We start from the raw sequence: 15,043 nt of genomic DNA on the forward strand, positions 1-15,043 counted from the left end.
TCTCTGAGATATTCTGGACGATGAGGACTGGCCTTATTATCTTTCATCCACCACACCCCCTGGCCCTGCCTGAGCCCATTCTGGAGAGACCTGGCCTAGTGGATCTTTCACCACACACCCTGCCCTTGCTGGCCATTCTGGCATAGAGGACTGGTCCCTATATCTTCACCACACCCTCACCCCTGACTCTTGCTGAGCCATTCTGGAGGAGATGAATGACCTATATCTCACCACACCACCCCTGCCCTGCTGAAGGCCATTCTGGAGAGACTGGCCCTATATCTTTCCCCCACACACCCCTGCTCTGCTGAGCCATTCTGGAGAGCAGGGGGACTGGCCTATACTCTTCACCGCACACCCCTGGCTCTGGCTGAGCATTCTGCGAGAGAGACTTGGCCCTATATTTCCTCTGGCCACACCCTCTGTCCCTGCTGAGCCCCATTCTGGCAGACGAGACTTGGACTCTCCCCTATAGTGCCTTCACCGTGCACACCCTGCCTCTCCTGCTAGCCATTCTGGGATAGAGACTGGGCCTATATTCTGCCACACACACCCCTTGTTCTGCTGAAGCGTCAACTTCTGGATACTGAGACTGCCTCTAATATCTCCACCACCACCACCTCTGGCCCTGCCTGAGCCCATTCTGGATAGAGAGATCTGCCCTATACTCCACCACCACACCCCTGCTCTGCTGGCCATTCTGGAGAGCTAGCACCTGGCCTATATCTCCCACCACACACCTCTGCCCGCCTGCTTGAGCCATTTCCTGGATAAGAGACTGGCCTTTATCTCCACCACACCCACCCGCTCTTGCTGAGCCATTCTGGAGGGAGACTGAGCCCTATCGTCTTCACCACACACTCTTCCTGCCCTGCTGAGCCATTCCTGGAGCGAGGACTAGGCCTATATCTTCCCCACACCCCTGCCCTGCTGAGCCTTTCTGTGAGAGACTGGCCTATATCTCCACCACACACCCCTGCCCTGCTGGAGATTCTGGAGAGAGACTGGCCTATATCTTCACCACACCCCTGCCTGCTGAGCCATTCTGAGAGGAGCTGGCCTATATCTTCCACACACCCCTGCCCTGCTGAGCCATTCGGAAGAGGACTGGCCTAATATCTTCCCCACCCCTGCCTGCTGAGCCCTTCTGGAGGAGATGGCCTATATCTCCCACCTCCTGCCCTGCTGAGCCATTCTGGATAGAGACTGCCTATATCTTCCAACACCCCTGCCTGCTGAGCCATTCTGAGAGAGACTGCCTATATCATTCCACGCACCCCTGCCCTGCTGAGCCACTTCTGGAGAGAGACTGGGCCTATACTCCTTACCCAACCCCTGCCCTGCTGACTCATTCTTGTAGAGTTGACACTGCGCCCTATCATCCCTTCTACCGGCATCACTCCCTGCCGGCTGAGCCATTCTGGAGAGGAGACTGGCTCTATATCTTCACCCACACCCCTTGCTGAAAGCCATTCTGGATAGAGACTGGCTATATCGTCACCACAACCTCTTCTGCCTGCTCAACATCTGGATAAGACTTGCCCGTACTTCTCCACCATCATAGCCTCGTCCTTGCTGACAGCCATTCTGGATAGAGGACTGGGCCTTACTCCCTCCAACCACACCAACCCCTGGCTCTGCTGAGCCATCTGGAGAGAGACTGGCCCCGTATATCTTCCCCACACCCCCTGCCCTGCTGAGCCATTTCTGGAGAGAGGACTGGCCTATCACATCTTCCCCACACACCCCTGCCCTGCTGAGCCATTCTGAGAGAAGAAGAGCACTGGCCTCATATCTTCCGCTCACACACTCCGCTGCTCTGCTGAGGCCATCATCTTGCCGAGAGAGACTGGCCATTATATCTTCCACCCACACACCCCTTGCCCTTTCTGAGGTCCATTCCTGGAGAGCAGTTAGCTGGCCTATATCTCCAACCCACGACACCCTCGTGCACCTCCGCTGAGCCATTTTCTGGAGGACGAGACTGCCCTACCTATCTTCAACCACACACCCCTGGCCCTGCTGAGCCCATTCTGGCATCAGGAGACGTGCCTATATCCTCCACCACACCAACCCCTTGCCCTGCTGAGCCATTCTGTCGCAAGAGACGGGCCCTATATCGTCCACGCACACACCTCTGCGCCTGTTGGAGCCCATTCTGCGCATAGAGACTGGGCCCTATATCTCCACCACACCACCCTTTCTGCCCTCTGCTGAGCCGTTCTGGAGCAGAGGACTGGCCCTATATCTCTCACCACACACCCCTGCCCTGCTGAACGCCCATTCTGCGAGAGAGACTGGCCTATATCTTCCCCACACACCCCTGCTCCTGCTGCAGCCCCATTCTTGCCGAGAATGAGGGACTGGCCCTATATCTTTCCCACACACCCCTGCCCCTGCTGATTGTGCATTCTGATGATAAGAGGGACTGGCCTATATTATCTCCACCACACCTACCCCTGCCCCTGATAGGCCATCTGCTGGATTAGGAGACGGCCCCTATATCTTTCCACACACCCCTGCCCTGCTGAGCCATTCTGGATAGAGACTGGCCTATATCTTCACCCCTCCTCCTCTTCTTGTCTCAACATGTTTTATTATACTCCAGACACATTATCTTCACAGTCTGGAGATTCAGCTAGTCCTATGTGTCTATGTGTCAGACCAGGCTGGCCGTATCTACAAGTTGGAGATTTGATTTGCTTTGATTTGGAATTTACAACACATTAATGTTTCTTATAAAAATAAGAAGTGATGCAGTCAGTCTCTCCTCAACTCTTAGCCAAGAGAGACTGACATGTATAGTATTTATATCAGCCCTCTGATTACAAGAGCAAGATGTGCCGCTCTGTTCTGGGCCAGCTGCAGCTTAACTAGGTCTTTCCTTGCATCACTTGACCACACGACTGGACAATAATCAAGATAAGATGAAACTAGAGACTACAGGACTTGCTTTTTGGAGTGGGGTGTCAAAAAAGCAGAGCATCTCATTGTTATGGACAGACCTCTCCCCATCTTTACAACCATTAAATCTATATGTTTTGACCATGACAGTTTACAATCTAAGGTAATGTAATTTAGTCTCCTCAACTTGTTCAACAGCCAAACCATTCATTACCAGATTCAGCTGAGGTCTAGAACTTAAGGAATGATTTGTACCAAATACAATGCTCTTAGTTTTAGAGATGTTCAGGACCAGTTTATTACTGGCCACCCATTCCAAAACAGACGGCAGCTCTTTGTTAAGGGTTTCAGTGACTTGATTAACTGTGGTTGCTGATGATGCGTGTATGTTTGAATGTTATAATGTAATATGTAATAAGCCAAGCAGCCACAAGGAGGTACGCGTCACTCACCTTTCAAGGCAACAGCCACCGGACGCGCGGAATAGATATACCCATAATGCACAGAGACTTCACACTTGAAGAAGTATGGAGATTCCTGTCGGCACGTAGCCGTTACTTTCTCTCTCTCCGCTACTTTTTCCTTTATATTGTTATATTTATTCACTGGGTCGCAAATGAAGAGACAGAGGCCAAAGTGAAGATTGGATATAAAGCATATTGACTGTGATGGCAGCTTCTGAACTATACTCCAAGGTAGGCTAATATGATTAGTAGGTAGCTGGCAGTGGCATGTAAATTCGTAGGACTATAGGATCATTTACTGATACAGATAACAGTTAAATGGAGTTACGCTATTTTATCAACATTGGCCTCAGTTTTGTTCTCACAGTTAATTTGTGTGCCTTCATGTAACGTCAGGTCATTGCGATAGACTTTTTGCAACATGTCAACAATAACTGTGCCACAGACAGTGACGAGTGATGAAACAGCTGTGGAAAGTTTAAGTTATTCCGTGTATATCGCCTCGAGTTAAGAGAATGGAGTTGAGCGGTCCTCAACTACTTTGTGAGTTGCATCAAGATTATAAAGTTATTAGTCACGTCAATGGTTTTTGTTCGTTGAGAAATGTCAATGATGAGTATTGACTGATTTAAGTAAAGTTGTCATCTAATCCATAGTGATATTAGATTGTATCTTCGAAGAGAATGGTCACAAATAAATAAAAAAAATGGCATTGCTCATTTAGATTAGACTAGAATGCAGTTGTGTTACCAGAATAGATTCTGACTGTCTGCTTGCTTACAGCTGCACTCGGTTCGGACAAACTTCCTGTATAAATTAAGACACTGCAGAGCCGGCGCAAAATATGGCTGGGAAAATGTACCGCAATCCAGGAAGGAGAAATCAGTTATACTCTGAATTGTCCCATTATCCAAACTCTTACACCGAGAAGTTTGAACGACTGGCTAAAAAAACTAGCTCGCGTAAGAGTTGGGATAATAGGACAATTAGGAGTAAAATGCATTTCTCATCCCTGGATTGAGGTACAATCGGCTCTGCACAAGCTTGTCGGACCCGAGTGTAGCTGTAAACAAGCATAGAGTCTGAATCTATTCTGGATAGCAGTAGTGCAACGTTTTCGTTATGTTGACATTTCTATGCATTCACCTGTGTCCCTCTACTCCCTCTGTACAATTAGACTAGATCATACTAAAACATGTCACTATGTTGCCTAGCCATATCTAGGACCTGTCACTTTTTAGTCATAGATGTAGCTATATGTTGTTGACATGTCCGTGCATTAACCAGTGTCCCTCTGTCCCTCAGTATGCCCGGGTCTGGCTCCCAGATGCTGTGGAGGCATGGAAGCCAGCAGAGCTCACCAAAGACTACACTCCTGGAGACAGGGCTCTGTGTCTACAGCTGGAGGATGGCACAGTGAGAGAGGAGCTGGGTCTAGAGGGGTGGAGAGATGGGTCTGGAGGGGTAGAGAGATGAGTCTGGAGGGATGGGTCTGGAGGGGTGGAGAGATGAGTCTCTGGGTCTGGAGGGGTGGAGAGATGGGTCTGGAGGGGTGGAGAGATGAGTCTGGAGGGGTGGAGAGATGAGTTTCTGGGTCTGGAGGGGTGGAGAGATGGGTCTCTGGGTCTGGAGGGGTGGAGGGGTGGAGAGATGGGTCTCGTTGGAATAGAAAGAAGTAACATTTGGATAAAAACAGGGGCAGGGTTTTGACTATGGCTGTTACATTCTGAGGACTTGCCCACCACAGTATCATCCATATTGTAAATAATTGTTATCCTGTTTTATTCATGTACCTAGTTGATACATTTACTTCAGCCTAAAAAAGATGTTGCTAAAGTTAGCTACCACCTTGGCTTGAGTAAGTGAAGGCGTCACATTACAGCTACTGTTTTGGACACACATGTTCATAAGTAGCCTGAACATTAGATGTTTAGATCAAGCTAGATACAGGGACTGAAACGTAAGAGGTCACAACACCTACGGTGCTTGTCGGATGGTGCAATCTATCTAATATGGGTTGTTTATTCAACGTTGGAATTGTATACAGTATGCCTTCTAATTAATTAAAGATTCACTATGCAGAAATCACTCCGCCATTTCCTGGTTGCTAATATTCTAATAGTTTGCCTAATTTCAGTTTATGTAACAAAACAAGCAAGTATAGTGTACAGAATCATTGTACCATCTAAACCGCTGTGAAATATATTTTCCATCACCAAAACTATTGTATTTTCAGCTGTTTGAAGCTGGAGTATAAAACCGAACGTAAAAGACGCCAAAAAAAAAAAACTTAACGAGAAACATACAAATAACGCACATAGAACAGATCTACCTTCTTAGACTTGTTTTCAATGGGAATGACAGATCTATAATCCACATTTCTATGTGAATTTCATCAGGTCGCCCCCCCCCCCCCAAAAAAAAGTGACATATTGCAGTATTAAATACTGAACTCCTTTATAGTGTAATTAGTCTGTCCTTCATGCGTCCATTAAATAGAGGGTTAAAATGGTGATTCTCTTCTGCCCAACCACTCAGATAACATCTTGGGCTTATTTCCATACCTGAAGTACATGGATCACATGCCTCAACTTGAACTGTCAGCTGCTGTGCAACAGAAAACTCTTGGGAGTAAAAAGCACCGTTTTTGAAATAGTGGAAGAAGAGGGCAGAAGAGAATCACCATTTTAACACTCTATTGAAATGGATGCATGAAGGACAGACTAATTACACTATAAAGGAGTTCAGTATTTAATGCTACAATATGTCACTTTTTTTTGCATAGTGAATCTTTAATTAATTAGAAGGCATACTGTTTACAATTCCAACGTTGAATAAACAACCCATATTAGATACATTGCACCATCCGACATAAGCTTGCACTAATTTCCAGTGCTTGTCCAGTGAATATATATATATATATATATATATATATATATATACATTGCTCAAAAAAATAAAGGGAACACTTAAACAACACAATGTAACTCCAAGTCAATCACACTTCTGTGAAATCAAACTGTCCACTTAGGAAGCAACACTGATTGTAGGATGTGTTATTTTAGTGTTCCCTTTATTTTTTTGAGCAGTGTATATATACGTTATTGTTATTTTTTGAGGTGTTGTGTTCATCTGGCTGCTGTGTTTTCTTCCAGAATGTGGAACACAAGATCGACCCCCAGACCAACAGTTTACCCCCGCTAAGGAACCCTGATATCCTGGTGGGGGAGAATGACCTGACAGCTCTCAGCTACCTCCACGAACCAGCAGTACTACACAATCTCAAAGTGCGCTTCGTGGAGTCCAAGATGATCTACACGTACTGTGGTAAAGAGACACTCACACTCCCAAGTCCATCTACACGTGTTTGCGGGTAAAAACTAAAGGCTTTAACTCTGTTCTGGTGACTCACTGTAGACTTTGGAGTCCCGTTCACAGGACTGCCAGTTCCGTTCGAGGTAATATAGATAGTGTCGATCATATATTCAGAAGTCTGTGTCCTGACATTCTGACCTACGTTCAAAATGTTCTACCTTAAATATACATGTTCTAACCGCTGTAAACATGCTTGTTTTAACTGCTGTAAACATGCTTGTTTTAACCGCTGTAAACATGCTTGTTTTAACCGCTGTAAACATGCTTGTTTTAAACCGCTGTAAACATGCTTGTTTCTAAAAACGCTGTTAACATGCTTGTTCTAAACTCGCTGTTAACATGCTTGTTTTAACCGCTGTAAACATGCATGTTCCTGAACCGCTGTAAACATGCTTGTTTTTAACTGCTGTAAACATGCTTGTTTACCGCTGTAAACATGCTTGTTTAACCGCTGTAAACATCTGTTTTAACCTGTAACTGCTTGTTCTAACCGCTGTAAACATGCTTGTTCTAACCGCTGTAAACATGCTTGTTTTAACCGCTGTAACATGCTTGTTCTAACCGCTGTAAACATGGCTTGTTTTAACTGCTGTAAAATGCTTGTTTTAAACCGCTGTAAACATGCTTGTTTTAACTGCTGTAAACATGCTTGTTTTAAACCGCTGTTAAACATGCTTGTTCTAACCGCTGTAAACATGCTTGTTTTAACTGCTGTAAACATGCTTGTTCTAACCGTGTAAAATGCTTGTTTTAACCGCTGTAAAACATGCATGTTAACCGCTGTAAACATGCTTGTTTTAACTGCTGTAAACATGCTTGTTTTAACTGCCTGTAAACATTGCTTGTTTCTAAACTGCTGTAAACATCGCTGTAAACATGCTTGTTTAACCGCTGTAAACATGCTTGTTTCTAAACCGCTGTAAACATGCTTGTTTTTAAACTGCTGTAAACATGCTCTTGTTTTAAACCGCTTAAAACATGCTATGGTTTTCTAACTGCTGTTAAACATGCTTGTTTTAACTGCTGTAAACATGCTTGTTTTAACTGCTGTAAACATGCTGTTTTTAAGCGCTGTAAACATGCTTGTTCAACTGCTGTAAACATGCTTGTTTTAACTGCTGTAAACATGCTTGTTTTAACCTGCTGTAAACATGCTTGGTTTTAACTGCTGTAAACATGCTGTTTTAACCTGGCTGTCAACATGCTTGTTCTAACCGGCTGTAAAACATGCTTGTTTTAACCGTGTAAACATGCTTGTTTTAACGCTGTAAACATGCTTGTTTTAACTGCTGTAACATGCTTGTTTTAACTGCTGTAAACATGCTTGTTTTAAACTGCGTTGTAACATGCTTGTTTACTGCTGTAAACATGCTTGTTTTAACCGCTGTAAACATGCTTGTTCTAACCGCTGTAAACATGCTTGTTTTAAACCGCTGTAAACATGCTTGTTCTAACCGCTGTAAACATGCTTGTTCTAACCGCTGTAAACATGCTTGTTTAACGTTAACGCTGAAACGCTGTAAACATGCTTGTTTTAACCGCTGTAAACATGCTTGTTTTAACGCTGTAAACATGCTTGTTTTAACTGCTGTAAACATGCTGTTCTAACTGCTGTAAACATGTTGTTTTAACTGCTGTAAACATGCTTGTTCTAACCGCTGTAAACATGCGCTTGTGGTGGAGCTGCAGAGTTTATCGGGAATTTAATGTGGAAATTAGATCATTGTTGTCATATTGGTTCTGAATTATTTCTGTATCTGGAAAACATTTGTTGTTAACTGCTATCAGACCTGGCTATTTGAAATGTTTTGAAATTCTGTTGTGTGTGTGTTGTGTGTGTGTGTGTGTGTGTGTGTGTGTGGTGTGTGTGTGTGTGTGTGCTTTCATTATCATGTCACTCGATTCGTTGATGTGAATTCATTCAGGCAGCGTGTTGGTGTGCTATCAACCCTCTCTATGAGTAGCTATCCGCCATCTATCACCATGACATCAGATCAGAACGCCTACAGTGACAGGACATGGGAGATATGGAACCTCACATCTTCGCTGTGCAGAGGAGGCTTACAAACAGATGGCCAGGTCTGTCAATCACTCAGCTGAATGTCGTGGCCTGTGCTTCCTTCCTCTCTTGACATGATTGGACAGGTGACGTTAAGGCCTCCACCACATGGCTTTCGCTGTCCAATCATGCCACATCGTGATTAACTTCAAGGAAGGCTGGGGGGGGGGGCACTTTGCACTTTTTCTAATAACTTGTTCTTCTTCTTCTTCTAGAGATCAGAGGAACCAGTCCATCATCGTGAGTGGGGAGTCTGGGGCTGGTAAAACAGTCTCTGCATAAGTATGCCATGAGATACTTCGCTACAGTCAGCGGGTCCTCCAGCGAGGCTAATGTGGAGGAGAGAGTACTGGCCTCTAGCCCCATCATGGAGGTAAGAGAACCACAGGTCTTCTTTCAATTCAGTAAACTTTATTGATCCTAGAAGGGGAAATCATTGTTGTAAGTTAAAGGCAAAATGTTGGAGTTTTCAGATTGAGCTGACTACATGTCAATGGCATGTTTGTTTCCACAACGTTTTGCCCTGCTGAACATGGCCCAGATCTACTTGTCTGTAGCCAACTACCCAAATGATACCCGGAGCTCGTTCATTCTGTTTCCCCCCCCCCTCCCTTAGGCCATCGGGAATGCAAAGACGACTAGAACGACAACAGCAGTCGCTTTGGGAAGTACATCGAGTTGGATTCGACAAAAACTATCACATCATCGGAGCCAACATGAGAACGTACTTGCTGGAGAATCTAGAGTGGTGTTTCAGGTGAGGTCCATAACATGGACTGTATTTGGTTGTGGCTTGAGTTCAGGGTGTTTCTTTAGGGGCAAACCGTAGCAAACTGTTTCATACCACTCAACAATGACCTCGTTTTGTAAGTTTGTCATCTGTAAAAGGAATTCTTCGCTGTATGTTGACTGGGGAGTCGTTTTTTTTTTTTTTGCTACAGCTGAATGTCCTCGTTCCTTCTTCCTAATGAATTATGGGCTTTAGGATTTTCTAACAACACATTCTGAAGAGAAAGAGGCCGTGTGCCACTGCAGTCTTGTTTTATTTTTAAAACTCGATTTGATTATACACTTGTTGTCATTGCAGGCTTACCGAAGAGAAGGAACTACCATATCTTCTACCAACTGTGTGCCTCCTCAACCTTCCTGAGTTCAAAACTCTCCAGTTAGGTATGATTCTGTCACTAAACAAAAATTATAACGCAGCACGCGTGTTTGGTCCATGTTTCACGAGCGGAAATAAAGATCCCAGAAATGATCCATACGCACAAAAAATCTTATTCTCTTCCAATTTTATCCACAAATTTGTTAACATCCTTTGTTAGTGAGCATTCTCCTTTGCTAAATAATCCATCCACCTGACAGGTGTGACATATCAAAGAAGCTGATTAAGGCATGATCATTACACAGGTGCACCTTGTGCTGGGACAAATCTAAGGCCACTCTAAATGTGCAGTTTTGTCACACAACACAATGCCACAGATGTCTCAAGTTGAGGGAGCGTGCAATTGGCATGCTGACTACAGGAATGTCCACCAGAGCTGTTGCCAGAGAATTTCATGTTAATTTCTCTACCATAAGCCGCCTCCAACGTTGTTTTAGAGAATTTGGCTGTACGTCCCACTGGCCTCCCAACCACAGACTACATGTATGGAGTCATGTGGGCGAGTGGTTTGCTGATGTCAACGTTGTGAACAGAGTGCCCCATGGTGGCGGAGGGGTTATGGTATGGGGCAGGCATAAACTACGGACAATGAACACAATTGCATTTTATCGATGGCAATGTGAATGCACAGAGATACCGTGACGAGATCCTGAGGCCCGTTGTCATGCCATTCATCAACCACCATCACCTCATGTTTCAGCATGATAATGCACGGCCCCATGTCGCCAGGATCTGGACACAATTCCTGGAAGCTGAAAATGTCCCAGTTCTTCCATGGCCTGCATACTCACCAGACACGTCACCCATTGAGCATGTTGTGTACGACAGCGTGTTCCAGTTCCCGCCAATATCCAGCAACTTCGCACAGCCATTGAAGAGGAGTGGGACAACATTCCACAGGCCACAATCAACAGCCTGATCAACTCTATGAGAAGGAGATGTGTTGCGCTGCATGAGGCAAATGGTGGTCACACAAGATACTAACTGGAGGGTAGCTCTCCAGGAACAGGGTTGGAGTTAAAACCTACAGGAGGGAATCTCTCCAGGAACAGGGTTGGAGTTAAAACCTACAGGAGGGTATCTCCCCAGGAACAGGGTTGGGCAGTCAAGATATACATGAATATAGAAGAGTATTCCTCTGAGTAAACAAAAGTTGTTTTTTTGTTCTCTATAATCTTACCACTCATGCTTCCATCCAAGAGGTGGGAGATGCTGCTGTCACGGCAAAACAGAAAGTTCATGCTTCCATCCAGAGACGTGGAATGCTGCTGTCACGGCAACAGAAAGTCATGCTTCCCATCCAGAGCGTGGAATGCTGCTGTCACGGCACAGAAGTCGTGCTTCCATCCAGAGCGTGGAATGCTGCTGTCACGGCAACAGAAAGTCATGCTTCCATCCAGAGCGTGGAATGCTGCTGTCACGGCAACAGAACATCAAACCATTGTGTGCAGCTATTCCCTTATGTGTGAAAGGAACATGTTTCCACACAGAGTGGTTCGATGGAATATCCATCATGAAATGCATCCAAAACAAGGCAAAAACCTGATCCCAGATCAGACTATCATGCTAACTCATTGCAGGCTCCATAAACATGTCTGAATGGTTTGATTCATAGGAAAGCTATGGCAGGTAGATTGACACGAGGCCGTTGTTTGTTGTGTATGGTTTCCTGTCTGCAGGTAACGCTGATGATTTCCACTGTACCAACCAGGGAGGTAGCCCTGTCATAGAGGGAGTAGACGATGCCAAAGAGATGTGCAGCACCCGGAAGGCTTTCTCACTGTTAGGTGAGTTAGTATAATAGCGAAATTATACCCCCAAGCAAAGCATTGTACCAGCAACTGTGGTTATATAGAATTAAAATGATCATGAAACATATTTGTTGACTGTAGTTTATGCAGCAATTCCATTTGTCTCGCTATGTATTACTCTATATTCAAGTCTAATTCGGCACACGTTGGCCTGTAAATGTTTGTTTGCCAGCAGTAACTATTGGTCTGCATCTGAAGACAGCCAAGCAGGGTTGAGCCTGGTGGAGGGCCACACTAAACCCGTTTGTCGTCACTAGAGACGCCACTAAAAGCTTCTCTCTCTTTTTTTATTTTTTTTCAGGAATCAATGAAACGTACCAAATGGACCTTTTCCAAATCCTGGCCGCTCTGCTTCACCTTGGCAACGTGGAGGTGGAAGAGAGATCGGCAGACAGCAGTAACATCCTGGTGAGTTCAAAACAGACTCTATGTCCCAAAAATGGCACCCCTTTCCCCTATATAAAGCATTACATTAATCTAGCCCTATGGGTCCTGTATAGGCATTGAAATAGGGAGCTCTTTAAGAAGCTATTATTAACACGTTTCTATTCTCACAGGACTGTCCTGCACATTTCCCTTGTCAGTGTAGAGCTATGCCGTACTAGGCATCACAGAGTGTTAGCCTAAGGGGCTGTTGAAAGTACAACAATGCTGCCAATTCTATGTTGGTTTTGCATGGAATGCTGGCCCTTTTATGTTAGGGATGGTTTCCCAGACACTGATTTTTTTTTTAAAGCCTAGTCCTGAACTAAAGAAACACACTCAATGGAAAATCATATTCATTTTTCTTTTTTGGTCCACTGAATCTCCATGGAAACCGGTACTTAGTCCAGGACTAAGCTTAATCTGTGTCCAGTAAACCAGCCCTTTGTCCTAAACTGATGTTCATGTTCTGTTTGGGGGTATTATGTTATCATTTATGTTATTATATATTGTTGTGTCCTTGCAGCCTGACAATAGTCACCTGACGGTGTTCTGTGAGCTGATGGGCGTGGCCTACCAGGACATGTCTCATTGGCTGTGCCACAGGAAATTGAAGACTGCCACGGAGACCTACGTTAAGCCCCTCTCCAAAGTGCATGCGGTCAACGCACGGGACGCGCTGGCCAAACACATCTACGCTAAACTCTTCAGCTGGATCGTAGACCACATCAATGAGACTCTGCGCTCTGCTGTCAAACAGCGTTCCTTCATTGGGGTTCTCGACATCTATGGGTGGGTGTGTGGTGGTGGTGGGGGTCAGTGATGTGTTCTGGTGTTTACATCGTGAATATACACTGAGTGTACAAAACATTAAGAACACCTTCCTAATATTGAGTTGCACCCCCGCCCATGTGACCTCAGAACAGCCTCAATTCTGTCATGGAAAGAGCAGGTGTTCTTAATGTTTTTGTCCGCTCAGTGTATAAATGGTCTCTTGACCTTAGTCATGTTTCATTTCCTGTTTCCCCCCCCCAGGTTTGAAACGTTTCACATCAACAGCTTTGAGCAGTTCTGTATCAACTATGCCAACGAGAAGCTTCAACAGCAGTTTAACATGGTAGGTGTCTCTCTCTCTCTCTACCTGTCTCTGTCTCTGTCTCTGTCTCTGTCTCTGTCTCTGTCTCTCTCTCTCTCTCTCTACCTGTCTCTCTATACTCTCTTCTGTCTCTACCGTGTCTCTCTGCCTCTCTCTCTCTCTTCTGTCATCTCTCTCTCTTCTCTCTCTAGCGCTGTTCTCTCTCCATCTATCCTGTCTCGTCTCTCTCTCTCTTACCCGGTCTCTCTCTACCCTCTCTCTCGTCTATCCTGTCTCTCTCTGCTCTCTATATACCTGGTCTCTCTCTCTCTCTCTCTATAATATATACCTGTCTCTCCTCTCTCGTGCTCTCTCCTGAAACCTGTCTGTCTCTCTCTCTCTCTGCTCTGTCTCTTCTCTCTTCTCTCTCTTTCTATCCCTGTCTTCTCTCTCTCTCTCTCTCTCTTACCCTGTCTCTCTCTCTCTCTACCTGTTCTCTCTATACTCTCTCTCTCTCTTATTATTATTCTCTCTCTCTCTCTATATCTGCCTCTCTCTCTCGTACGCTCTCGTCTCTCTCTCTACCTGTACTCTCTCTGAACCTCTTTCTCTCTCTACCTGTCTCTCTCTATCTCTCTCTCTCTCTACTGTCTCTCTCTTACCTACTCCTCTCTAACCTCTCTCTCTCTACCTTGTCTCGTCTCGACTCTCTCTCTCTACCTGTCTTCTCTAGCCTCCTCTCTCTCTAACTGTCCTCTCTCTCTCTACTCTCTCTCTCTCTCTAACCTGTCCTCTCTCTCTCTACCTTTCTCCTCTCTCTGCTACCTGTCTCTCTCTCTACTATCACCTCTCTCTCTCTCTCTACCTGTCTCGGCTCTCTCTATCTCTTCTCTTCTCTATTTAATAAGTTTCTAAAGTACCTAGCCTCTTCTCTCTCTCTAACCTGTTCTCTCTCTCTACCTGTCTCTCTTCTCTACCGTCTCTCTCTCTCTCTGCCTGTCTTCTAACCGTCTCTCTCTCTCCCCCGTCTCTCTCTCTCTACCTCTCTCTCCTCTCTGATTGAAGCGAATTTTGTTCAGATTATCTTGTATGAGAGCACATGAATCCAAGATCAAAACTCCTAGAGTCTGAGAGGATCTGGATATGTTTAAGCAATATGGTTGGAAAGCTTCATCTTTGCCCTGTGGTTATGGGCCAGGTTGCCATATTGGCATAAACCTCTCAAATCTCCTCAAGTACCTAGGGTATAGGGGTTCGGGTTCTTGATTTGTTGGGATTTGAGGCTTTTAACATGTCAGCGTGTTTTCTCTGCTTGGTCATTCTTGTCTGTTTTGAACCGTCGGTCCAGAGGTCAGCTGTGTTCTCTCACGTGCAAGCATGTGTTCCAACGCTGGACAGGAGGAGTACACTGAACGGAGGAGATTCCTGGACTCTCTGATAGATCTTCATGAAACCTCCCTGTATCAACCTAATCGAGGCCAAGATGGGGGGTCCTGGACTGCTGGATGAGGAGTGCAAGTAAACGAAATAAACACACACACACAAGGCAAATAATATAATGATGGAGGTCCAGAAGGATCCCTGTGGAACACTACCAAGACGAAGGGGGAGGTTGACTGCTTAAGTCTACTCCACCATACAGTGCCTTCAGAAAGTATGTCATACCGCCTTGGACTTACTCCACATCTTTGTTGTGTTACCAACCTGAATTCAATTATTATTATTATTTTTCTTCTCACCCATCTACACAAATCCCTGTGGGTGGAG

The 15,043-nt window shown here is 45.2% G+C and overlaps 1 pseudogene; it reads left to right on the forward strand.

Annotated features, from left to right (window-relative positions):
- The first annotated feature begins 3,418 nt into the window (after positions 1–3,418).
- Positions 3,419–15,043, forward strand: part of LOC112070357 (unconventional myosin-Va-like) — a 32,708-nt pseudogene continuing 21,083 nt past the window's right edge.

Source organism: Salvelinus sp. IW2-2015, unplaced genomic scaffold (genome assembly GCF_002910315.2).
Source record: "Salvelinus sp. IW2-2015 unplaced genomic scaffold, ASM291031v2 Un_scaffold1303, whole genome shotgun sequence".
Lineage (NCBI taxonomy): Eukaryota > Metazoa > Chordata > Actinopteri > Salmoniformes > Salmonidae > Salvelinus > Salvelinus sp. IW2-2015.